This window comes from Thunnus albacares, chromosome 11, assembly GCF_914725855.1.
Source record: "Thunnus albacares chromosome 11, fThuAlb1.1, whole genome shotgun sequence".
Taxonomy (NCBI): Eukaryota; Metazoa; Chordata; class Actinopteri; order Scombriformes; family Scombridae; genus Thunnus; species Thunnus albacares.
This window is the reverse complement of record NC_058116.1, coordinates 7,835,006-7,861,576: the sequence shown is the minus strand read 5'-3', so window position 1 is coordinate 7,861,576 and position 26,571 is coordinate 7,835,006. Positions and strand designations below refer to the sequence as shown.

General features: G+C 40.4%; 1 protein-coding gene across 1 annotated transcript in view; it reads left to right on the top strand.

Moving 5' to 3' along the window:
- Window positions 1-20,488: 20,488 nt before the first annotated feature.
- The window catches only part of satb2 (SATB homeobox 2), a 46,269-nt gene continuing 40,186 nt past the window's right edge, over window positions 20,489-26,571 (top strand). The window contains exon 1 of the mRNA XM_044366637.1: window positions 20,489-20,632. The gene's annotated coding sequence lies outside the window, so the exon portion shown is untranslated. The remainder of the gene's footprint in view (window positions 20,633-26,571) is intronic.

The window sequence follows — 26,571 nt, the reverse complement described above, 5'->3', positions numbered from 1 at the left end:
TTTTTACAACTAACTTTGTGAAAAGGAGAAGGGGAACAACAGGTTATTACAGCTTAATGTCTGGGGAACACCCCCAACTCTGGGAGTGATATCCAAATTAGGAAATGCACGTCATGTAGCAGGTGGATGTGACTCCCCTCATTGAGACGTGCTGATAGACATAATAATGGAGCAGAGGATAGAGACTGAAATAGTGATGTAACTGACCTGTGTGCTGGTATTCGACTTTTTTTTTCTTCCCGAAGACAAATAATTTTTAAAATATTTGTAAGAAATAAATATTCATAAAAACCCCACAATTTGTGCTTTTTAGAATAATGTGTTCAGATTCGGGCACACCCCTTTGTAAACGTTTCTCAAGGTGCGGTTATGGTACAGAACAGGTCTATGCTTAAAACCCAAGGAATCTGATGAATGGTGCCAAATTATCCCAAGAGCACCTTCTTTTGAGTCTGTTTGGTCTTGGTTTATCCAGAGCTCAGTGCTGTCCAACCATGCCCCTGATGGTAAATCATCCACAACAGGTAATAGTCTCACTTGGTGAAACCTAGATTTTTGTCACCACTTATAGCCACTCTATGCTGGCAGAATTAGAGGAGCACACCAATCAGAGAGGGACCTAGAGTAGGACCAGGGAGAAGCTGGTTGTTGAGTACTTGGCCTTGATAGGAAAAAGAGCAATTAAGGATGATACAATGTTTGTCATTATGCTCTACAAGGTGATGAGGAATATACCAAGATTCTGATGACTGACAGACTTGGTCAATACTGAGTTTGTTTATGTATCCTGCTTGGACCAGCTTATCTACTTCCTTATTTTAGATTTTGGCTAACTTAGGTTTCTTCTGCAACTGCAGTTCAGCCCAACAAAGGAGGGGCATCAGATTCTTTGGGAGACTGGAGCTTCAGGGCATTTTCAATTCGTAGCAGGGGGGTTGCATAATGTTTAATTCCACATTGCAATGGTCCTTTTCTCCAGAAGTTCCATAGCTTCTTTATCCTGCTTTGATCTAGTGATCAACTTCTCATTTATATAGGGAAGGATATCTACCTGCCACAACTTATCCACATCTCACCTTAGCTCAGTATAGGGGCTAGTTGTTGAAGTGAATAGACACTGTGGTGTGTTCTGTGTTCCAGATAGGGATATAGGCCCTTGGAGTCCCCAGCCAAGCCTAGTGTTTACAGCTGCAGGTGCACTTTTTGAATCAAACAGGAGATGAACAGGTTCAACAGGAGTAATGAGCTGGGTATTATCAGTCCCAATGAGGCTCTGAGGCTGTACATTAGAAAAGGCATCCAAAGGCACATCATGTAGATGGTGATAGCGTTGCTTGAGCCTGTTGATAGGGTAAGTATGATCCAGCAGTGAGAGTCTATCAGATGTAAATGCCCTCTCTATAGTATGTGTTCTCTCTGAATTCGATGCTGCAGCAATTTTTAAGGTGACTGATAACCTACCCTGCATGGTCTCTGTCTCTTGTCTTACTGTGCGCAGGTCAAGTTTCTCAGTTACCTCATCTAAACCAAGGTAATCGGCGGCTGAAGGCAGTAAGATGGTGCACTCCAAGCCATTATGCAGGATTGCATAGGTCTCAAGGGTACGATTCTTATTACTCAGTTTAACTTTAACTACCTTAATAGGACTTTGGGGGACTTACTTTGAGTATTCATGTATAGTACTTTAGACACAGTAGCTTGTTTATTCACATCATGCAAAATTCCCAAATGCTTTCCGTTGCATTTAGGGCGGGGTTTCTTTAGGTCACAATTTGCTGCCATATGTGACCTTCCACATCTCCAGCATCTTCCTTGCTCTTTAATCCATTTTGCCACTTTATCTGTACTTAATTCTTCCAGTCTTTCACAATTAGTCATGGAATGATCAGGAGACTGACAGTAGGAACATAAAAGTTTGAATTTAGGTCTGGCCTTGTCTCAAGCAAATGTGCCTTAGGGCTGCTTTGGAATTGGCACCATGGTGTATGGTAGCTGATGATGGGGAAAACTTTGATCTTTGACTGTATTCTCTTCTTTGGAATTGAGAGGTGCCAATTTGGAGGTTTGCGACCTGAGCTGCCACTGCTTGGAACTCTTCTTCTCCTTGGAGCCACAGCAAGAAGTCAACTAAATTATAATGGGCATTTGGGTGAACCACACAAGCATGTCTTGCATAGTTGGATACAAATTCAGCTGGTAATTTGCTTGACAAAGGTTGAACATGTGATGCGCAGGCGAGCTAAGCTGCCCCTACTTGCCCTAGAGACTGTAACATACCCACCACAGATTTCACTCTTATTGCAAACTTCTGCATTATCAGGGGGCACTTTGGGAAGGTTCAGGATAGCCTGTATTTCTCCCAGTGCAAAGTGACGTGGCTGACCATACTGCTGATCTTAAGCTGATAGAGCCATGCGTCATGAGCATAAGAAAGAGCAATATGACAGGATGAGCTCAGCTGAAGGTAGTCTAAAAGAATATGATATTTGTACATTTCAGGTTCTTCCAGTGGTAGGAGGTTATTGAGAGCCATCTTTAACATTGCAAACTCTTGATGTGTGAAGTCAGGAAATGAGGGTCCTTCGTTTAGCATATCTTGGTCGTAATTTACAGCATGATGTTGTGAACTTCATGAACATATCTACTGTCTGATCAAAAAAAAATCTAAATTTAATGACATTACTTATGCATGCTTTAAATTTTGTCATTATCACACATTAATGTTAATAATGTACTTTCTAATTGGGAAATACTCATCCCAATTTTAGGGCATTTTAAGCTCCTCATACTAGCAGCGGGACCAGTTTGGCGGAGCTAAAATCACCCCCCACCCGTGCTGACAGCGAGCACAGACAGACCAGGGGAGGATGACTGGTTGGCAATGACTGTCAGGATTCCTGACAGTCATTGCCAACACCACTGGTCAGGGTGATAAGTGTGCCCTGGCTATCTCCTTGGCCAGCGCTGCTTGCGATGTCAGTCAGGAACCCCTTTAGCAGTGCTTGTCAGTTACTGTACCGGTAGCTAGCAAGACAGATAGCCAAGTTGCAAATAAAACATAAAACAGCTTGCATGTTTGGTGATATTTGTTGAGCTCTGTTTGAAACATTGCATTTGAAATTACCTACAACTTCAGAAAAAAGGAACTCCATTTGGGGTCGCTCCCTTTCTGTAGCTAGCTAGATGCTAAAGTAGTTTATTGACATCTGCACACATGAACTTACTGAAGGGAAGTGATGAGAATGGAAAAATTATGTGTGTTGAGTGTGGGGGCGGGGCTGTGGGGTGACATTACTTTCTGATTTATTGAGTGAGTATCTCAATGGCATCAGCTGGAAGGAATGTCAGGCCGCAGCACAAGAAAAATGAACTTGCTTGACATTATTATATATGAAACTGCCAGATTTATTTATATTAATCGAAGGTGCCGGAACGCCGTTCCGGATTGTTCTGGCCCACTGTAACCCCTGGTTAGAGGCACTTGACTGGAATACATATGGGCTTGTGGCACTTTGCTGTGGTATTCATGGGCTACAGGCAGTTGACTAAAATGCCCTGAGGTCATTGGCCTGGAAGACGCTTGAGCTAAATGTGCTTGGCTGAAAAGCACAGGAGCTAAACATGGTTGGAATGTGCATAGGCAGGCAGGCAAAGGAGCTTGAGCTGAGGGTGCTTGGCTGTGGGGTGCATGTATTGGGAGGGCTTGATTGGAATGTACTTTGACTGAGGTCCATTGGCTAGTAGGTGCGTGAGCTGAGCATTTAACTGGCAGGTAAATGGGCTGGGAGCCCTTGACTTGTAGGTACAGGAGCCGGGAGCACTTGACTGACAGATACAGAAGATCTCACCAAATCTAGTTGCAGATTGGGCTCCAGTTGTCAGAGTTTTCTGTGCTGTGTTTATTAGTTCTCCAGTGTCATACATTGGTTGATTCTCCTGGTAAGGGAATGTTTGTACTGACTGAGAAATCCTACCAGACTACCTAACAGACTGAAAATGTAGGCTCTCAATGCACTTTATCATAAGGAGTGTATTTCTCTTGGTAAAAAGGCTGGTGCTGTTCAACACATTCCCTATGAAACAGGAACGACAACTTTACTCCTCATCAAACTCATCCGTTTCAGAATTACTCTGTTCATATTGTTCAAGTCTGTTTTTTAAGTTTGTAAACTATGCTTTTCAATGGTGCCATTTCTTGCCTTAATAGAACAGTTTCTGGAGGTGAAGGGCAATTTTCTCCATCCCGTATGAGGGCCTGGTTGTACAGTTTTGTATGGTAGTCTTGGAGATAACCAGGTGGCCACCTCTCTTGATGCTGTCTTCCACTTGATTCCTCTTCTGTACTCTCTGGTTTGGCTCTTGGATTTATATCCAGTCTAGAAGTTTCATCCGGCTCGCAGGACCATGAAAAAAGACTGTATATTCTAAACCTGATATGTGACGTAATTTAGATTATTATTGCCTGATAGGTAGATAGTACAAGGATGACTGGACTACAGACCCTTTAACTGGCATGCACATTTAAACACACGGATCCAAGAGCCATTTAACCATTTACTGAGTGAGGGGAATAGTTCAAATGAATGGTTTTCTGTACAATAAACAAACATAAATCAATATATTGTTACTCATACCTTAACTAGGAATAATAAACAAAAAGCACACTAAGTCCTTAAAATTTAAACAGTTTGCCTTATTTACAGGTTTTAACTTTATCTCACAGGTAAGTATATTAGGTGGCTCCAGCACAGTGCTATACGATCCTACCTTATTCAGAGGTAGGTATATCAAACAGCCCCATCATGATCTGTTAGGAAGTCAGATACCCACATTAGATTAGGATGCGTAGCATGTAGACATAACTCAAAAGATAGAATCAATAAGTTATCTAAAACAAATTGTCATTTTGAACAAACTTACTGGTGTCACAGCATGGTCTCAGACAAGGGGTTTGAACAGAACACACCCAGCCCATATATAACCTCCCCTTCTCTAAACTCCTCCCCTGCACACTGACAGGTGAATCTCTCCACCCACTCCTAGTCTCACAGAATTGACCTTCAAGCTTTAGATTTTAGAACGATTTTACTATTTGACTTTTGCACAGAACAGAGACTGTGGCTCTTCATGGCCAGTATGGACAGAAGAAACAATGACGGCGACCAAAACCTGTTTTAATGTACATCAGGGCATGTGATGTAATGTTTTAAAACAGACTTGAAAAAATGTGAATCAGTGAGGAGGAAACATGTCTTTCTTGCAGCTTGTTTGTTCATGCTACAACAAAGCTGTCCACTGAAGCACTTTAATGCAGTTGCTTGAGGGGGACAACATCTCCAATCATCAGCACCAGACGTTATTTGACCTTCAACAAAGTACCTCCAGCCCTTATCTGATCCCCGCTCATAAATGAAAACTCATCTGATCTTGAGTGGCGTTTCATTCCCGTGCCAGACAACAAACTGCCCTGTCTGTCTGTGAACTCAAAGTCCAGCTCATCCCTGTTGACTAGATTAGATAACCTGGTTTTAAAGGCAGGGATACTGTTTGCTCAGTGACTCCTCTCTGCCCTAATAGCGTCTGATCTAATGGGAGATTGCAGACTGCTTGTTGACAGTGGAGACCCACACAGTGTCATGGCAATGGCCAAACAACACAGGGAAACAAAGCAGGGCTGAGCTATAGTAATTACTGGATATATACCAGCTTCTTTGCTTAAAACAGCAATAAATATTATATGCAGCCTTAATTACAGCTTTTATGTCGTCTGTATTGCTCAAAATGTTGAGGGCCTCATGGAGACTGCACTGAAGTGGGTTGCTATCTTTATTTTATGTTCACTCATTCATCTGTTACATATGTATGTAGATAAATACATTCTTTGGTGTGCAGGGAATATTTTAAAACTGGGATTTCTGCAGCCAGATTGTTGGCACATATAGTATGAATGAAGTGATACCTTTAAACATGCAATAACGGATTTTTTTGTCACTTGTGGGCAGTGGAAACAAGCTGTAAACACAACACTGACGTATCACATTATAAGCTTGATAGGGCGAACATGTTGGCAAACATCTGCTTATTTAGACATACAGCAGACATGGAGCAACATTATCATTCATCTGGAGTCCACTTTACAATGTAAGACCAATATTCACCATGTTTTTGGCTTTGTTTTTGGTCTCCACCATCTACTGAGAAAAATATCTCTCTTTCGCTGCTATATGATCGACTATGTTCACCAGCTAGACGCTAATTTTGACTGTCTCTCTTTTTTCTGAAAAAGTTGCCTGGTGTGGCTGAAAAGGAGATCAATGAGAATGTCGAGAGTTAACCAAAACAAGAAAGTTGCAGGCCAGAAAATCAAAACAATGAGCTGAAAGACGCTAAAAAGCTGAAGGAACTGTAACTGGTGATCTGGTGATCATTCTCTGTGATCATTCTCTGTGGATTCATCACTTCTAACAATGCTCTCCACATACAAGTAGTCATGTCGTCCGTTGTTGATCCATTGAAATATTGATTACAGCCACTTTAAATTAAATGACTTTGTACTGGTGACGTTAATATTAAACATATTTCAAAGCTTACCTGTTCCTTCCAGTGTGCATATAGTTTCAGTGAGAGGGAGGGTAAGTGGTTCTCTAGCTGGCGTCTCTGGTGCTCTGTTTAAATCATCACTTCCTGTTCTCAATCCCCACGTCTGCTTATCCATCATTTCATAAGCATGCATGTGTATGTGTGCTCAGGGTCCTATTGCACCTACTCCAGCCTCCCATGAGTGGTGGCGGTGGGCAAAAAGGGGGCTGCTCCCTCAAGACACCCCTCAAATTATAGCCTAATCAGTTAGCCCCAAGAGCAGGCCTTCCACAGCTCCCAGACAGACAGACCCCCAGGCCTACAGCAGCCTCATCTTACCCCCTCCCCTTCCTCCCCTCCTCCTCTCCCAGCCACACAACGCTGAGCCTGGCCTTGTCCCTGCAAAGACCCCTGTCCCTCCCTCTCTCCTCACACTGAGATAAAACAGGTCCGGCTTCGGTTTAAGAAAAGTGTTGGCTGTTCCTGTCCCTCACTTATCCACTCCTCTTGTCTAGTCTACCTGGCCCTTTCACCTCTGTCTCACACACACACAAACACACACACACACACACACACACACACACATACACACACACACACACACACACACACACACACACACACACACACACACACACACACACACACATTCACACACACACACACACACATATGCAGACATACTGTAAGTAGTAGTAGTAGATGTAGTTTCACGCTGTTTACAGTCAGCTCTGTTTTCCAGCTGAAGCAGCATTTCTGATCCAGAGGAAATGATCCAGAGGCTTTGTGACTTAAATCCTCATTGTTGGTGGTTTTCACCTTTTTTCCCCTGATTTGAATGGTTTCACGCTGTTTTATGAGTTGAGTAAGCTCCATAAACTTAAAGTCCATGAAACCAATTCCAAACCCATTGTGTAATTTCAAAAAGGCATGTCTTTTGGTCTGAAAGTAAAGCAAGTTTTGTTTGTCTTCCTGACACTAAAACTCAAAGGTTTAACCTAATCTGTTATACGAAACTGATCGACTGAATTATATTGCATCTCCAATATAATTACAATAATTTCTATAACAATAGCTGAACAATTGCTGTGCTGTTTTTCTGTTTTAATATTTGCGGTTGCTGAAAAGTGTCTTGCATGAATCATTTTGCAAGTACCAGTTCCAAGAAAGTATTGCAGTCATACTCAATAATGTTTTAGTAATAAAAAAAATAGGACCGTGAGAAATAAAACAATGTCATGATATCACCCTGGCACCTCAGTCTGTGTCAACAAGTATCTGGCTTTTCCTTGGATCATTAATCTACACACACACACACACACACACACACACACATACACTTGGATCCACAGTACTAATGTGATGCTTTGTCAACTAAATCATTGCAACTCTACTGGGTTAATCAACGACACATGGCAGGTTCTGGCAATGTCAGACCTTCACTTAGACCTCCACCATTCCCCTCATCTTCCTTGTCATACCCATTCCCCTATTACCACCCCCTACAACACACACACATACACAACCCCCATGTGCCAAACCAGACCACTCTCCATGCACACTAATGCTTCTGTTCCCTCTGAGAAGCTCCATCAGTCATGTACACCTCGCTTAGGATTGCAATTTGTTTTCATTTCAGAGCTTTCGCAAAACACCAAAGACACACGCAGACATGTATCTGCATGTGTGTGTGTGTGTGTGTGTGTGTGTGTGTGTGTGTGTGTGTGTTCATGAGTATGCAGACATTTATGCAAAGGTGGATATAAACTCACACATGCACATTTTCATGATTATACACATGTACTCCCGTTGAGTTTCTCTACCACCTTTCTTATTTACATAAGGTAATAAAGTAATAATTCTGTCATAAGAAAATGCAGCAAAGAATTTTACAAGGCAGTGTTCCTAATACATGCTGGGATATGTAGTTCAGTAGTAAAACAGGTACCCTAGAACGTTAGAAAAGAGGCAGAGGACTGAGAATGAGAGGAGGATGCAAGGATGTGAGGTAGAAAAGGCCAGGAGCGGAGGAGGAGTGATCCATATCTGGTATCTGTGCTGTGATTATTTGAACAGCAGTTATAAAGCCATAAGGCCTGGCCCTGGTTCCTGAACATGTTGATTTAAAACCTCCCTGGACTATAAATAATGACTGATTAAGAGGATACTCTCCCTTATTCCTCCTCTCACTCATTCTTTGTCTCTCTCACATGTCCAGCACACTGCCCTCCATCCCCCAATATGTTCTGTATTAGTGGGTCTTTGTTGAGTGTTTGAAGTATGAAAATTAAGGAGGTGGGTGGGCAGCCGACCACCATACTCAGAGGAGACCTGTGACGCACACAGAACTATCCTCTGACTCCATTAGCATACCTCTGCTGGCACAGCTACAGTCAGCACAACTGCCTCCACAGCTCTCTTATGTGGCTGCTATTATATTTGTAAGGAGTCTTCACCACAAAAGTATCTTGAGGCTGAGGCTTGTCAATTTAATACATCAAATCCTGCGAGATCTGTGACTGTGCTTTAAGGACATCCACATAAAAGTAAGTAAATAAGTAACTTTATTTATGTAGCACCTTTGGAAAGCAGAGGCGTCACAAAGTGCTTCACAGAGGAAGTAAAGCATAAATATACATAAAACACAGACAGATAAAACATAATAAAACAGAAATAAATAGAAAATAAAAAAATTACACAAAGACAAGTCTAAACAAATGGGTCTCGAGCTGCATGTACAACACCTGAAATGCTTATCACTGGTAGAATCCTGCTATCCACCTCAATAGGTTCACCAAAGTCTGGCTTAAATACTGTTGGAATGTTAATAATATATATATTATAATATAGTACATAATATAGTACATAATATAGTTTTATGATATTTAAAGTTTACTGGCTTATTTCATTTTATTTCATTGTTTTGTACAAAAAAAAAACGTGAAAGTCATGTTTTACATGTGAAATGTCCACAAAATACTTGAATCTATATGTGAATTTAGACACATCACATATACATGTGATGTCTTACATTTTCATTACATCATTGTTGCACATATCTCTATATTTCTTAGTAAGGTTATTCGATTTGATTAAAAAAAATGTATTCACATTTATGAAACATGCTCTGTTTTATCTCTTTTTATTTTGGATATCTTTGGGTTTTGTATTGTGTATTGTGCATATTTTTGCATGTTATGTCTACATTATTTTATGACATAATAAACCAAACCAGTTCCGCTGAAATAATGTATGGTGCAGATCTAACATTTTTTGATGACTATTATTGTGGGTGATTTATTAAATAGCAATAGCCAAGAGATGACAGGAAATGTGGGAGATGCAATAAAGGTCCCCTGCCAGATTTGAACTGTGGACATTGCAGTTCATGGTCAGCGCCTTAACCCCTAAGCCACAAGTGTATCATTATCTGTAATGAAGTCTAACTCTCTAACGGAGACTAACAAATTAACTATCTTTACAGTTAGAGAGCCCTAACATCAGTGAAACCCATAAACAACAGGAAAACAAGTTTATTGATGAGTAATTAGGGAGGAAATGTTGAGGTTTGTGCAAAACTGTGAGACAGACTGACTGAAATGAAATGAAAACATTTTTGTAAACTAATAACAACTACCCATCAGTAAGCGTATCTTTACAGTTAACTTTCTTCTTAACTTCATTCTCCTCATTAATCTTTTAAACTCTTCCAACGGTGGCTCCATCTTTACAAACTCATGCTGTGCAGTCACAAATTATCCAAATAGAAATGTATTTTTATTCAAGAAAGATCCCAAAGATAATATATAAAGATAATATGATAAGTAGGATTTCAGGTGAAATGTATATAAAATGATGCACAAGACATTAAGAATATATCAAAGTGATGTAATGGTGCAGCTCTAAAACCAGGAAATCATAGAGTTGAATATTTTATGAAGTGCAAACATCATATAGCTTCAATAACGTGTTTGAAAAAGCAAATACATAATATATATTACTGTATAGTGTGATTATAAAAGGATCTAATGGGGAAGGGCTTGTGTAAAATAAAAAACTTGAAAGATTAATTTCTTTACTTTTATAAGTTCATGTACATCTTGAAACCAGGCAATGCTTATCACCTCAAACCAAAGTACTGTGTGGAAACAAAAAGATGCCCGACAGACCCCCAGAGCCTCAAGCCCTCTGAGCTCCACAGTAACATGCATATCTAGATCTCTCCATGGTTGCTCCCCTGAACATTAGGGGATAAAGAGCGCAGTAGTGGGGTCATTTGAGCTCCTGTCCTCCCTGTAGTGGGATAACATTTCACCAGTTTAGGTTAGTTCACTCAGGGCCCATCAACACATGTGGAAGTGACCCTCAGAAACCTCACAGGCTTGACGACTGAGCAGTGTCTGTGTACGTCTGTGTGTGTGTGTGTGTGTGTGTGTGTGTGTGTGTGTGTGTGTGTGTGTGTGTGTGTGTGTGTATCAGAGGAAGTGCATAGACCAGCTGATGCAGTGTGTGCTATGTTAACCCGTCCAAGGGCAGCATAGCAATAACAAACACAAGATCACAGCAGTGAGGTCACCTCTGACCCTGCACCCTCCACACAGCCGGCCAGATCATTATCGCACTGACAGCCACTCAGGAATCAGCACACACACACACACATATGTAGACACACTGCATGCCTGACGGGCCAATACGGGTGTTCCTCAATGCATGTTTTCAATCATTGACTCCTTTTTGAGAAATCAAAGGGATTTACTTCAGGAGACAAAAGCTTCCTCATTGACAGTAAATGATTGACAGTTACTTGGAGTCCATTGGCTCAGCCCGCTCAAGGGGGGACCTGCAAAGTGAAACCACTCACTATCCCGCGTCCTTGTTTACCCACAAGGCCTCTGCTCATCTGTGTTCTGTGGGTGAAGAGTCGGAGACGTTGAGATGTTTGGGGAAGTTGGGACGCTAACTGTGGACGACATGTTTCCACAACCTTCGGGGACCAGCGTGCTTCATGGTAGGATCTGTACACATCTGTGTGTGTGTGTGTGGAGTCTTTGCGCATGTGTCCTCACTCAGACAATAAATGAGCTCTTGTGTGTTCAGTGTTCCCGCTTTAGCTGGGAACAGCACCCACAGCTCCACCTGTGACCTCCCTTCATAAAAATACAAAATCTTTCTTTTTCCTTCTCTCCTCTTTAATATCTCAATTTTTTTTCACCCTTTGCCCCCCCCCCCTCCTACCTCCTCTACCAGAGCACACACTGGCTACACTTTTAAACTGTATCAGTTTCCATTTCCTCCAAACATCAGCCTGCTCTTGACATGAGGCTCTTAGGTATAAGAGGCTGGCTGCAGGGGTTATTAATACAGACAGGCTGACATGGGGAGTGCATTTGTTTGGCAAGGTGATTGTGTCAGCCGTAGAGCGAGGTGACAACTGGGATTGGAACGGAGTTGAAATTGGAGCGACTTTATTGTGTGTCAGTGTGAGTGCAGCCTAAATTATCTTAGAGCCAGAGAGCATTTTTATTTTACTGGCAAGGTTTGTGTGAACTGCTCTAAAGACCGTCCTGTCTGTTGGGCCGCTCAAGTGCTTCATTTTGATGCTGTAATGAGGATCCATCAAGGAAAAATTTCATGGTGTAAACAGTTGACTGGCGGAGAAAGAATTTCATTTCATTTCATTGAGGCCAAGTTGCAAGATGAATTAGGCTCACGCTTTCTGACGAGTTGACCCTATTTGTCTGGGGCACTTTGTGAAACTCAGATATTATTTTCCACATTTCTTAGCGGGGTTAATACATTGGTAGTTAGTAGTGAATGCCTGGACGGCTCTGCTCCTGGCACCGCGTCCGTTTGGAAGACAATCCCTCTGGCAGGTCAAGTAAACGCTGGCCCCCAAACACTGAACACACTTTCCAAACCTCATTACAGAGACCTCCGCTGTTTTGTTGCTCCAATCAAATTCTCCCAGCTCCCCCCCTCCCTGTCCAATTCTTTTCAAATGAGAATTGAATTTCTTTTTTCTTTTTTCTTTCTTTTTTTTTTCAAAGTGTTTATGTTATCATTTGTAAATCTTACCAGAAGTGGACCATGAGGCACAAGAGGGGAGCTCATACACAGTTTAATGAAGTATTTACAGATAATTCCAACTGTCAAATACTTGTGCCCAATGACATAGTGCAGAGTGCTGACGCTCACAACTGCCTCTCTCGCTCCAACTTTCTCCCTCCTCGTTAAGCAGGCGGATTTGATTTCAGGTAAGAACTTATTGGGAGGAAAAGAGGCTGCGGGGGCAGCCAGCGAGGGCCACGGCTTTTACCAAAAGGAAAACAATCCCCTGTGTTGCATATCAGAGCTCAAAGGGCCCAGACACTGAGAAGCTGAGACAGGCATAAGGACATTATAGCTGCTGTCTCTGATAATCGCAATTTGCTCAGGAAATAAAACTTCTCATAGTTTGTTTTAGACTTTTAAGGTCAGTCTATCATTGTCAAGTCTATTCAGTGGTTTGGGGTTGGCTTTGTTTTGTGTATTTAAAGGGGAAAAAAAAATATCTTTCATGAATGTGCCTTGTAATAGATTTTTCTTTTCATATCTTTCTCTTCCCTGATTAAAAGCAATGGTGGGAAAAAGATGGAATATGAAAATATGGTACCACTTTCTGACAGGGCATCCTCTATTAAAGGTTTATAAATTGTTCTTGGCTTTATCAATGTTTTATAAATATTTTACTAATGCTTTAAAGATCAGTTATAAACCATAAATATGAGTAAATTTAGGGTTGCCAGGTTGTGAAAAATCATTTTGGCAATAATGCAATGATAAATCTAGTAATAAATGCTTGGCAAGTTATTAATAAATGTGTTTTGGTCCAGATCCTCTGCAGCTCTTTTCCATGAGGTAAGTCAGATGATACAGTCAGTAAGGGATTATTCACAACCTGGCAACCTAGAAGTTACTTCTTATTAATGTTTTATAACTGCTTTATAAAGCTTAAGTCAAAGTAACCATTTATGAATCCATTACTTACAACTTTTAAACTCTTTATAAATGCTGTTTTATTAGTGATACAAAAAGGGAAAATTTCAGGTCAACATTTGTGCACAAACCTTGCTTTATAGATTCTACAATGTTGAATAGATATTGATATGTTTCAAAAGGCTATGTGATATTGATTTTTCTCCTGTTTAATTAATATATATATATGTAGCCTATAGCATGTTGATGCCAATTCACAAAATAAGTGGCATAATAATAATAATAACACTAATACTGATATAACTATCAGAAAATTATTATTATTTCGTTACAAACCTTTCAAAAGGAAACAATGCGTGATAAAAGTGATCACAAATTAAAATTGGTATTATTCTCCACGCGTTTCCTCTTCAGCTTCTCAGTGCTCGCGCTTGAAAGAGCGATCCAGTGAAAAATGGTGTGAAGGAGCAATAATGGACTCGTGAGTCGTGACCTCTGTATGGAAGCAATTTGGAAAAGGGTTGAAAGTGCGGTAAAAGACAAATTAATCCTTGACAGAAACGAGATACATCCTTTAAAAACAAGCCATTTGGAGCGCTTTGGCCCAGCAGTTAAATCTCAGCAGTTTAATCTCAGAGGAATATTATTAATGCTGTGCAAAAATAGAATAAGATTCATGCAAATCATGTATTTGGTGTTGAAAAGAACTCATGAGGATCTGTAAAACATGTATTAACGGATTTTTAAAGATGCTTTTAAGCCTTTAAAGCTTTACATCTAAATCTGTTGTTTTATCTGCTCCAGCCAAGCAAACGAAAAAAAACTAAAATCCGACATAGGTGTCCTGCAAAATATGTATTTATTTTTGCTCACATTTTTGTTTAATTGTCTGTTTAGTGTCACGCGTCTGTTGTTCGTTATGCGTTAGTTACTTTCGTTTCCAATTAGCAGTGAGTCTGACCATGGCCGTTTAATTTAGCGGAAAACTGGAAAATGCAGAAATTAAAAAACGCTTGCTTCAGTCATAACAGGACGCGACAATAATAACATTATTATTATTATTATTATTATTATTATTACTATTATTATTAATAATAATAATAATAATAATAATAATAATAATAATAATAATAATGAGGGTAAAATAAACAAAAGATTTGTTACTATTTTATTTCGATGATTATGGTGATGATGTATATAAGGCCTATAATAATTATTATTATGTCATCATTAGTGCTGATAAAAGGTATAGTATTCATAATAATAGTATCTGGCTAATTTAGTCGGATTTTATTGTTTTTCATGATGATATTCTAAATTAATGTATCAATTCCACATGATCACATTTTCACATTTATTACTCGTCATTTGGTTGACTGGAGAATTTCCTTCATATTTTGGCCTTTTGGGCCTTTCATACATCACGACGTGTCTCACTCATTATCTGAACGGACACCACCAACAACCAGAGAGAGTCCATATACTGCACGACCAGCGGAAAACTCATTCATATGAATAAAATATGCTCTCTGTGGCGATGAGAGAGAGGCTGTCCAATCAGAAAATACCAAAGAATCAATGAGGCTGATTCCATTTTCTTTCTGTTTGTCTTTCTCTGAGTCTTATTATGAAACATCAAAAACAAAAAACTGATTTATCAAGAAATGTCTGATCTAGTACCAGCGTCCATAAGCTCCGTCAGTCAGCATTGAAATATGAATCATTTCTCCTCAAAATACGCAACATGCTTTAATATCACTAAAAGAATTATTTTTTCTCTTGGTAACTTTATCTTCCGTATTTCTTATAAATCAACTATTTGTATAGACTTCCTGCTATTTGCATGAAAGTGCATTAAGAAAGTTTACAGGCTTACAGACTACAACTCCCAAGTCTGCTTCATGTGAGGGGCCCGCGGTTATTTCCCATGCGGAGCCTCATTTGTCTGAAACATATCTGTCCCAGGTGGATAATTCTTACAGCTGATTGGCTCAGTTCACACAGTATAGCTAGGTGTAGGATTATCAGATGACAGTGAAATTTTCGATCAGTATGATTTATATCCTGTCATTGTTTAGGGCTCAAATAGAACAAAAGTGAAGAGTGAATTGAGAAAGTGATGAGTATTTTAAAACAAACGCCATCTATAGTCAGTGTAACACAGCTGGGTGCACTGGTATTGCCTTTCCTGTTTTCCATGTTGTTTCCCTCTCTCTTCCTCTTCACCACACAGCCGCGCTGTTTGCACAAATGATGCCCCCACAGTTTCCTCAGCAGAAGGTGACAACACACGTCTTAAACAATCACAGAGCAAACCCGCTTTCCGATGGTAAATGAAGGAACACGACCTATAAGCAGTAAAAAACGGGGTAAAAGTTGTAATCGTGTCAACAAAACAATCACCAGCAAAATAAGTCAGAAGAAAAAATTGTAAAACAAAGACTGGGTGGGATTTTGTCATCAAGATAAAGGCAGATAAAGTCTATTCTTGAGTAAAAAGGTGAGTAAATTTAGTTTATGCAGGTTTAAGTCATGCATCATTACGCTTCCATACAGTAAATCTAAGAGTAAAACTAACTATTGTTATTTATTAATGCTTCATTTTGCTTGATCCAAGCCAGATGCATTCTTCTCTAAATTATTCTGCTGACTTCTTGAATTTTAAATGAGTTTTGTGCCGGAGGTCTGCTCTGCTTAAGATCACAGGATCGCTTTCTATAAATTGGTCAGGTCCTTGGATGTGAAATAAATAAAAGCCTGTTATTCTTGTCTTTCTTTCTCCCTCGGTGGAAGTGGGGAGGGGGGGTGTAGTAAGTGGGTGAAGGGAGGGAGCAGTTTAGGGAAGCTCCGAGGTGCTCAGAGGACATACACACACACACACACACACACACACACACACACACACACACACACACACACACACACACACACACACGCTACTTACCTGTGTGATAAATGTGTTCTCAATAACTTTGACCGCCCCACAATCACTATCATGTTTTACACACGCTTTAGGGATGCAGAGTGACATCAATAATTCACAACAGTCCTCTGGATTTGCTGTCCATCGGGGCTATTTCGGGATCAATATTTCATTCTACTTTACGGCATTGTGGAGCTTTTTACGCTTGTTTGGGCTCGTTCCTAGATTCCCAGTACCCCAAGAAATGCAAATAGATAGAGGGAATGAGTTGGTAAGTGATGCATCGGAGAAGCTCTGCAGGCAAACGATTCCCTACCGGGCTTCAATTATTCACATTCCTGCTGCAGCCGAGTGTCTTTGCATGATGAGGTGAAATGAACACGAAGTTAGTTAACAGAGCATTTCTTTGAATAAATACAAAGCATGATGTTCATGACGTTTCTTTTTTTCCCTTCAAAAAGACAAAATTTAACTTGTCAAAAATTAAATATTCCTTTTTTTTCTTCTGATTTGAGGGAAATATACTCTCTGAAAAAATGGCAATTTAATAAAGCGGTAGAGAAAGAAAATGACACTGTTGGTTCAGATTTTTTTAATTTACAGTCTAGTGGTTAATTTGTGTGCACTATGACTGCAATGATTAAATATTTACTCAAAAACAACTTTTCGTTGAATACGCAGGATTCGGTATAAAAATTAATTTTAAAATAATTACACGATGGTCCTCGCGCCGTGTAAAAGTTGACAAACGCAACTACAACACTAAACCACCGGAAGTGACTAGAAGTTTATGAAGTTGCCTACAGTCCAACATTTAATTTGAAGTAAATATCAATTATTAATCAATTTAGCTACAGATGCAACACAGGAGAATGTTCATTGTCAATCAAAGACTCTGCTCCTCCTCTCGAAAAAAAAGGGAAAACTTTGGAGTTTAATATCGCCTGATCCAACAACCGCAGACACTCTGGGTTTAACAGCTCTTCTGGTGAGAAATAAAACTTTAAATGGATTTTAACGCGCTTATTTTCAACCTTTAATGACCCTTTTACGATTAAATTAAAATAACTGCAAGAATTCAACAGCGACTTAAACCAATCTGCAAGATAAAAATGGTAAATGGTCATTTTATCAGACATTTAGACTAAAGTTTCTTTAAAAAGGAAAAAAAAAATAGAAAAGCTCTCTCATGCACACACACACACACACACTCTCTCTCTCTCTTTGCCATATTATTGCCATTAGGCCTCTAAAGCAGACATCTCTACCTGACTGCTGCCCACAGTCTCTCCAGCGCGTGTCGTATCATCATTATCATCATCATCATCATATTTAATAATATTGACGAATGAGCAGCCAGAAGCGGACTGGCTGTCAGCCACGGTCTGTTTTTAATTCTTACTTTGCATCTCAGGGAGCAGCAGAGCTGCCAGGTGTCTTAGTGCACAGCAAAGCTTCATTAAAAAGGTGAGTAAGAGATGAGGAGTCTGGTGGTGACTGTTTTTAAGATTCTTGGCACAGTGTGGTCAACTGAAGCTCCTCGTGTACTGTGCGAGTCTAATGACTTAAATCTGACTATAAATGTGAAGTGGTAAAGAGACAGCCTTCATAAATCTTGACAAGCTCAGGCTCAGTGTGTCTCCCTCCGAAGCAGGTTTTGATCAAGACTAAACAGCTTCCTGACGTGATGAGTTCAGTCGGCTCATATAGATTCTGTAAAAGCTGCTTTATGATTATTTATTTGCATTCATTTTCAGGAAATATGCAAAATTCTACCTGTTATTGACCAGGAGCACAAAACTAAAAATAAACAGGCTCGTGCATCCTGGAATTGCAGCTCTTCTGTGCTCGACCCTCTTTCCAGGAAAGCCACGCGCTCGGCTGTGGACGCACAGATGCACACACGCTCTCGCGCGCTTAGTGGACCCTGCTAGTTCCCAATCCACGTTTTGAGCACCCAGAGGCCAGAAGTGAGCAGTAATCCACCAGCCCCCCCTTCTCATGGGTACCCGCTGCGGTTCCGCTCACACCAACACAATGTTCCATGAAGCCAACTTGCTTGGGCGCATTTTACGCGCAGCCACGGTGATGCAGATGTTGCAAACCTGTGGCTTCATTTATTTTGCCCGCTTCAGTTGCGCATGCTCTTGTTAAAATGTGCATGAAAGACACCCTTGTTGCACTTTACCGTAAGGCTGTAGACACAGTGGTGCATGCAAATCTGAGCCAGGTTAATGCAGCTGAGACAAGAGGGGAACTAGAAACATGAATTAAGTTGCATCAAAGTATTTAAATATATTGATCAACGTGGAATAATTAATCATGTATTAATACACTGCAACATTTTTATTAAGCCAATAATAACATTTTTGATCACTCTATTATAATAAGTTAATATTTATGTCCACTGACCTTCAGTGCAATTAATCTTTTTTTCCAGTGGTTTAAACAAGCAACCACTTATCAAAAATGACAATGAAATGATCTCATTCCCACCTTCATGTTTTCCACAGTTCAGAAAACACCACACACGCTATAACACTTCTTGCATGTCTTTATAAAACTATTATTTTCAATACAAAGGTTATTTTGCCTCCAGAAAACAGCTCATATATCGGTCTTTAGCGTCATTTGACCCTCAGCGGCTTCCTTATCTATTAGACACAGCGTAGGTCAAGTCAGGTTTATCATTAACAACAGTGAGCTGTGCTGTTGCATTGACCCTGCAGGGCATCTAATACGACAGTGAGAGAGAGACAGCTCATCCTTGACTTATTATTAGGCTACTGATTATAATGTGGACTTCAGCTCGGGCGGATTAGCTGCAGGATGATACTGACATATGTGGAACTATTAAGGGAAGCTGCGGCGCTGATAGCAGCGCGATAAGTTACTGCTGCGTGAAGCAGAAACACAGTAATCACAGAAACGTAACAAAGGAGCTCTTTATCTCTTTTTCTTTCCCATGTCAAGGTCTCTCTGATAGTTACTCATTATGGCCCCGAGAGGAATATTTTAATCAGACATCATTAAACAAAACTGTTTATGTTTAAACCTCAAAAAAACATTTTAATCATTTAATTTAATCCCGGATCCCACGGGCCCTGAAATACTGCGTGGGTGCAGCACTTCTGATCTGGATGTGTCAAGGATCGCCCAAAATGCCCAAACACGAAAAAAAAAAAAGTTTTGTTGGACACTTCTGTGTCATTTTATGTGTCCTATAAGCGAGATCCGGCCCACGAAATGCTTTCATGGGTCAGATTAGTATTTTGACGCCCCCTCTCCTCCCTCCCTTCCCTCTCTCTTTGTCTCTCCTCCCTTCTCTCCTCCCTCTATCAGTCAGTGCGCCCGTTGGCACAGGAAAGATTGAAAGTGACACACTCTGATTAGAAAGCGGTCCTTTGCGCCGATAAATGCCGCTATTACTGTAACTCAGACGCCGGTGTTTGCTTTTCGGTCAGGTTTCGGTCTTGTGTTTTTTTTTTCTCCCGGGTTGTCTGTTTTGTTTACGCACGAGCGTTTTTCCGGTGGTGTGGCGTTATTTTTGCGCTTTTCTCTCTCCCGATGATGAAGCCATGAGTTCAGAGGAGGGCAGACTTACGCCACACAGACGTGTTTTGAGCTGAAAAAAAAAAAAAAATGCAGACAAAAACGTAAAGGGAGGACGAAAAAAAAAAGTCCAGACCGCATCTGAAATATCAAGTTTGTGTTTGCACTCCGCTCCGAGAAAAGGATCCACAGCTCCAGGACAAGTGCTGCTGTTGACAAAGTCTCTCTCTCTCTCTCCCTCTCTCTCTCTCCCTCTTTCTCTCTCTCTCTCTCTCTCTCTCTCTCTCTCTCTCTCGCCTGCCAGCACTTCCCCACAGACGCGCATCCTCCGTCCACCTCTCCACTCAGTGCAGTCCGCTGCTTTACGCGCTATCGTCGCAGCACCCTCCCTCCCCCTCCCTCCCTCCCTACGTCCACCGCCACTAACAAACTTTTTTTTTTAATCCATTGTGGATCTCCGGTCCGGTTCCCGAGTCCAGATTCAGTACCAGCGTGATCCGTGTATCCGGGAGTCGAACCACAGCCCAGCCCTGGATTCAATACTCCTGATCAATGGACAGAGCCTCCTCAGCGGCCAGCAGCGCTACAGACACGCCGTAAACAGTGAGTAGTTTACAGACACACACACTGAAGGCTGCATGACCATCTGCCCGCATGAAATGATTTTAACCGGCTATAAATCAACATAAAGTGAATATAAATGATACGTGATCAAAGAAATATAGGCCTAAATAATACATTGATCCAGTATTAGTGATATTGACCCAGTATCCAACTAATAGCAAACTTTGAATTTGAGTCAAACTTATTTTATCTTCAGTCAATATATTTGATTAAATTAAGGATAAATTATTATTATTAATGTGGCTGCAGATCAGTAGTCTAATTATAATATGTAACACACGCACATATTACTACCACTCTAATTATTATTATTAGTAGTAGTATTACTATTATTATTATTAATAATAATAATATTAAATTAGCATGCATCTTATTTTTCAGTAATAATGCATGCAATTAATTTTGTGAAAGTTATTATTTCTCATATTTAGGTTCTTATTTTATTCCTGCATGATGAAATTCAGTTTCTTGGCACTGTACTGTGTCTTGGAGTAAAATATATTTCCACTAGGTTAATACTAGTATTTTTAATAATTGGAGTATTTTAAATATTGCACAATGTGTGGATCCGTCATTGAAATCGCACATAAGTTATTTAAAATCTCAACCAGTCTACAAATGGTTGTGAGTGAAATTATGTTTTGCTCCATTTTTTTTTTTTCGAGCAAGTTGGCAAATACGTTGCAGCTTAAAATAGTGCAGTGTTTTATGGCCTTATAGGATTTACCGCACACACGTTCAGAATAATTTACACCAAAACTTCATCACTGCAGTGTGTGTAGCCTGTGTGTGTGTGTGTGTTTGTGGTGTTGGTGGTAGTGGATGCGTGTGTGTGTGTGTGTGTGTGTGTGTGTGTGTGTGTGTGTGTGTGTGTGTGTGTGTGTGTGTGTGTGTAGAATAAAACACGAATAAGTTCAGAGTAAATATTATTTTCAGAAAACAAGAAAACGTCGTAAAACGCGTCACGATATCACTTCAACAATAATTCTGTCCGCTTTGTAACTTTTTTTTTTTTTTTTTTTAGAAATAATTAATGACCAATTACGTTCAGATGTGTTACTTATGTTACTAATTAACACCAGCAGAGTTTAAATAATAGCTTTTTAAACTGCATCTTCACCAGTAAACGGAACAGATGATGAATAAAACATATTTAGAGAACAGAGAAGTGTTGCAGCTTCGAGGGCCTTTTAACCTCTGCAACACATGGGACAGTAAACACAAAGTTAACAGCAGCACTGAAGCAAAGCCGTTCTCAGAATGGATGAAAATGTTCAGTTAATTCACAAATGTGAAGAGGACTGAGATGACAAATCTGGGGGACTGTGAGGAAGTTTGGGACAAAAAGGCCTCCAGTCTGCTCTGCGCACAAGAAACCGAAGCCAAATGCGTTTGGCTACAAATGAGAAACAGTCCTCCTGCAGACCGTCATGTCAAGAGCAATATTTTGTCCTGCACTAAACAGAAAAGCTTCTTTTTTTTGTTTGCCTGCAACCCTCAAGTTAATTTTGAATTAATACTCAGTTTTGAATAAAAGTTTTAAACACACACAGGTCAAATGCTGGTGCGCACAAGGCGTCAGAAAAAGTTAGATCACCTTAAATTTAATTCACTTCTCATTTTTAAATGTGACACTTACTCCTTTTTTTGATGCTTTCTGCATGAAAGCAGAGCCTCGTTGCACCGACAGCAGCCACTTTCAGCCCCAAACCGAAGTCTTTCGTCCTCTCTGACCTTTAAAAAAACAGCAGGCTGACTCAGTGCGCTCCTCTTTTCCAAACCACCAGGAATCCAAACAGCGTTCATGTTTACAGTGTTTTTCTCAAAAAATTTACACACATGTGAGATTCCAGCTTCCGTTCACAGAGATGACACTTTTTTTCTGTAATTTATGGATGGAGAATTTAGATAATCTGGCCTCAGATTCATATTTAAATCATAAAAGTAACGATTGAACGGACTTCGGTAATTGTAATGATACTGGTATAATTAAAATAATACGTCAAAAAGTAATGACAGCACCGTGACGCGTCAGTGTCAACCATTCTCGGTTTCCCACAAGGCGCCCATCATACACCCCCCCACTCCCAAACACACACACACACACACACACACACACACACACACATACACACACACACACACACACACACACACACACACACACACACACATATAAAAACATTTTTTTGGGCCAACCGCGAGGAAAAATGAATTCGTTTCAGTTGCTGTGATGGGAGACCATCTGCACCCGCTCCAGGTTTCTGGCCTGTCTGCTTAAAGTTTGCTCAGATGTTGAAAAAAAAAAAAAAGAAGTTGACGTGAATGAGGGGTTAATGTGTAAAGAGTTTGCGTATCAAAATAGTTGGAACTGCTTATTTTTCTTTTGGCTTTCACAGAGCTGCACAGCCTTAAAATGTGTGAGGCTTTTTTTTTTTTTTTTTCATTCTGCCGCCAAGTGTGTGAGGAGAAGATTACAGACACTGATGGTGATGCGTTAGTTGGTGGTCTGCAATTTCATGCACATTATGAAGACCCCCCTTTAACCATTTTTAGCTTGACTTTGTCATTTTTCAGTAGCTGAAATAACCTTTTATTTCACTACTAGTTAATTTCTCATTTATTCTAACTTTTTTTTAAAGGTCAGTGTCACTTTAAAGTCTGATTTCAGCCACAATTAATTAAGATTAAGATATTAAAAATCAAACCACAACTCCTCCGTTTCAGTATTCCAGTAACTCCCAGTTCTCGCTGTCTTTCTGTGTGAACTACAGCTATCAGTTCACACGTAATAAGGGTGTGTCTGCGCTATTAAACTGTAGATTAGATAGTGAAGCTCTTTGGGCAGATAGGAGCTTCACTAATGATGCTCCCCATTCCAGCTGTGCCTGGGTGTCATTGCTGCTGTCTGTGTACACTGTCCCGCACAGATCACTATAACGTCTCTGATTCTAGTCTTGTGCATATTTCATCTGACGCCCTGCGGCTCACGATGGTTGTTGATGATAAATTCATGTTCTTTAAAGCCCTAATGTAGTGGACGCTGAGACTTGCCCTCTCTGTTTTTCCGGCTTGTTCTTCTCCCCCCACAGTTATTCCCACTCTGGTGAGACTGGTGTGAGCTGTGGTGGATGGGTTTGGCAATCTGTGTGTGCATGAGTGGAAGTGTGTGTAAGTTGATGGGATGTTGTGGCCATTTTCTTTAAGCAGCACCAGCTTTCTAAATGTCTTAGAGGCTGCTCTGTGCAATGTTTGCATGGACAGTATAGGGTTCAACAAAATAACCAAATCACCTAATGATGTAAGGCAGTTTGAGTTGACACCGCCCTGTCACAAGTGTCAGAAAGGTTGCATCACTGTACTACTGTAACACTATTATTTTGAGCTGCGCATGCATGTGTGTTTGCTCCTCGTACTCTTACTCGTCCCCTCTGTGTGCGACTGCATTCAGAATCAGTGTGTGGTCCCTGGAAGTGTTAAAGCAGAGAGTCTGTGTAGCGTGCTGGTTGTGGTTTGTGTGGCTTAGTGTCTGTCTGTGTGTGACTCCGTGTGTATGTGTGTGTACGGATGAGTGTGTTCAAGCGCGCATGTGCATCTTCTAGCTGGAAGGGCGAGGCTATAAATGCTCACTGTTAACCCGTATTATCAAATGAGATGTTTACGAGAGAGCCAAACATGTTTGCCAGAAGGCCTTCGTCTCGCCCCCTCACCCCGGTTATTTTCCTCAGTGTGTGTTTGTGTGTGTGTGTGTGTGTGTGTGTGTGTCTCAGCCTGTGGACCCTCTCCAGAGCTACAAAAGAAAGTTGTGTCTGAGTGTGCGTTTGCCACAAAGGTCTCTCTTCCCCTCACACCAACTCTCCCCACATCACAACACTATCCCAGTAACACATCTGATGGCCATAAACGGCAAATTCCACAATAATGTAATCTTCCCTAACAGCGATCATTTCTCATAAACAGCCAAATAAAGTTTCATGATGTTCGACATTTTGTTTTCAGACTTTAAAAAACAGATTCTGACAATCATAAGTTTTTTGCACGTCCTCTTTAGTGTTTTTTTTTTTTTGCACATTTTGTTGCACGTTGATTGTGATGGAAGTGTGTGTGGTAGACTTGCAGGGAAGCGTTTTAAGCAAACCCCAGCTACACTTTATCAGCATGTCTGTCCCTCCCTGTGCATACATATACTCTATGTGTACATTCAGTGCATCTGACAGCAGGGTTTTTAATATCACTTCCCCTCCTTTCGCCTTCTTTTATCTGTGTTGCAGAGCCAAGCATTAACCAATAGCTTGATAACCCTGCTATAAAAGTGCAAGAACAGTCGTATCTCTGGATATTTTCCTATAGGTGAAGCCTCTCCCATGCTCCACTGCTATCAGTGCTAATAATGCCCTCACAGGTCTCTCTCTCTCTCTCTCTCTCTCTGTCTGGTTTGCATGCTAAAGGCATAACCTCTCATTAGCAGACACGTATCATAACGGTGAAAGAGATACCAGAGAGGCAGTTAGAGAAGGAAAGACTCAATGTAAGTTTGGCTTCTCCTCTTTAAGCGTCATCTCTCTTCAATTCTGCGGCGTTCAGAGGTTAGTTGTATTTCTTACTAACATTTTCAGATCCATTGGTTTCATACGTGTGCAGATTTAACATCTTATCCTGCTGTCTGGCTGATTGCGTTAACTTTTCACCCACAATTATCCGTGTTTTTCTTTTTTTTGTGTGTTTTAAATCTCGGAGCATAAGTGTGTGCGTGTGTGTGAGTTTCGGAGTGTTTACTGTGTTACTCTGTTTCCTGTACACCTACAACTTATCACACTAGGATTACAATGAAGTAGTGTGTGTGGGTGTGTGAAGCTGTCGGGGAGTGGATTTGGGAGGCAGGAGGTGACATAAAAATATTCTTCTTCAGTGCGTTTTGAAAATAGACTCTTACATCACCTTTATTCTACCTGTTGTTACCTCTAAAGTTGCACATTTTGTTTGCTTCTCGCTTCAACAGAGGCCTCGCATTAAAACAGCTGGATGCAACTTTAAGTGTTTTTTCAGACATTAATTATGTGGGATAAAGAATAATGGCACAGAGGGAGAGTGGTAGAGATGGAAAGAAACTCAAATTAAATAGTGACAGAAGGAATTAAAAAAGTGCAGAGCAGTTTTCACAGACTGTTGTAAGTTCCTCTGCTGTGGCTCCCACTTTACACTTCTTTTCTTCATTATACCATATGTCTTTCAAATGGATGGGACTACCAATCAGTGTTTGTCAGCCGTCTGATTTGTAGAGTTTAGACTGGCTTTGAATTACATGTTAGCCTCTGTTTGTGTGTGTTTACGTCTTTGAGCTGGACATATTGTTTATAGGTGTGTTTGTTGTTGTGTCCTACTCTTCTATTTCTTAGGGTGTGTCTGCATTTTTGCTCTGCAATCTTGTCTTTGGCCCTCAGTATGTATTTGTTATGTCTAGAACATGTAATAATGTGGAATTTGATAGTGGCTTATCATCAAAACATGAGGACGTCCCAGTATCAAACATAATGCGGGACAAACAGAGCAGAGTGGGGTTTTTTTCTTTATGTCTGATAGCAGAAATATTTAAAGTTGTTATTACATTTTTATTATTAGAATATAGAAGCTTTTTAACCTGTATTGATAATCAACTGCGCATTTAGAAGAAAATCCTTAATAATTTATTGCACTGTTTCTCTGAGGGGCATGACAGTTACTCAGAAAAGCAATAAACTGGGAAATGTGTCATGAACCTTTCCTTATCAAATAAGACATTACATTTGTTACCCGTCTCCATAGCAGACATGCAACAGCTCCTCTTATCACTTTATTAACTGCTTTAAGTATCACACGCCTTATTCAACAATGCAATGCAGATGGATTAAGTATATGGTCGATAACAGTCGTAGTGTTTG